This window comes from Antrostomus carolinensis, unplaced genomic scaffold, assembly GCF_000700745.2.
Source record: "Antrostomus carolinensis isolate BGI_N321 unplaced genomic scaffold, ASM70074v2 scaffold28713, whole genome shotgun sequence".
Classification (NCBI taxonomy): Eukaryota; Metazoa; Chordata; class Aves; order Caprimulgiformes; family Caprimulgidae; genus Antrostomus; species Antrostomus carolinensis.
The window spans coordinates 26,936-28,433 of NW_010307846.1; positions in this window are offsets into that span (position 1 = coordinate 26,936).

Consider the following 1,498-nt stretch of genomic DNA (forward strand, 5'->3'; position numbering starts at 1 on the left):
ATCTCCTGCCCATGGGGGACAGGAGATGGAACAGCCCCTTGGCAGAGCCCAATGCCCTTGGAGCTGATCCATTGCAATATTCCTCGTCCCCTGAGATCTCAGCACCTGCAGACCAGCAAAACACAAAGTCCTTCAACTTCCTGAGACAATTGGAAACATTAGTGTGTTATCAACCTTCATCTCCTAACAAATCCCAGCTGAACCCAAACCCCAGCGCTGTTCCAGCTGCTGAACAGAAACCCAGCTCCATCCCAGCTCCAAACCAGGACAGACACGGGAAGGGCACAGGAGTTTGTCAGCTGGATCTAAACCTCTGCAGAGATCCTAACAAACTGCACCCTCCACTACACACCGTCAGCCAGGCAGAGCTCCGGGCTGCCCAGTGCTCCGAATCTTCTCCGCTCCCTCCTTCCGTCTGGCTCAGGAATCCTCTGTGGAGATTCAGAACCCGCCGGCTAGTTCCTGTTCACTGTTTATCCTGCACCAGGAAGAAGGGGATGAAAAGTCACACAAACTATCGCACCAGGAGAGCTGGAGCTATTTTTTTTTAAATATCGCACTTTACATTAAATAAACAACTCCCTGACCTGCTGCCGTTCGTTAGGGGAGAATGTACATCTGGGTCTAATGGCTCCCATATGTTCTCCATGCACAATGTGAAAATGCCCAAGAAAGGTAAAAGCTGGGTAGGGCTGGGTGGCACAGCCGGGTTTGGATGCCAGATGTGCTAGAGGGCGGCAAGACCTCGCAGGACAGAGGGACCAGTCCTTCAGTCAATCACGAGCTCCCTGTAAAGGCAAGGGAGACATCCTGCCCTCTGCTCCCTGTGCTTTGGGGAGATCAATCCCATAGAGCCAGACCAGAGCAGGTAGGGATGAGCTCCTGGAGTGTGGGGTACCCCAAAAAAAGAACCAACCCCCATCACAGACTGGTTTGGGTTGTGGGGGACCTTAAAGTTCATCCAGTTCCACACCCCCTGCCATCAGCAGGGACACCTTCCACTAGACCAGGTTGCTGCTCCCACCCACAGGGCTGGGAAAGGACCCCCATGGGGAGCAGGAAGGGTAGAGAGGGGTTACACTCCTGGAAGCCTCGAGGGAGGGTTTGATCACAGGCAAAACACTCATCCCACAAAGTGGCTTCTCCTTCCTCTTCCTCTAACCCTGCGGGGCTGCTTTGGCCATGAGACAGCGCTCAGCCCCAGCCCGAGAAGCCAAAACAACCGAAGCAAAGCAGCCTGAAATAATCTGTTATTAAGCTCTGGGAACTGATGGGGATCCAAGCAAAAGGAAAGCTTGGGTTTCTGCTGCTTTCCTGTGGTTGGCATTTTGGAAAGGCTGCTGGAGGACACACACATGTCTCGGGGCGGGGGAGGCTGCAGGAGCCATGGGATGACACAGTGATGGGTGGCCGAGGCTGTGGGGCACCACAATGCCATGGAGCATCATCCCCTTGGAGGCTCCAGCAAGGACTGAGGGACCCCCCACAGCCCCAGCCT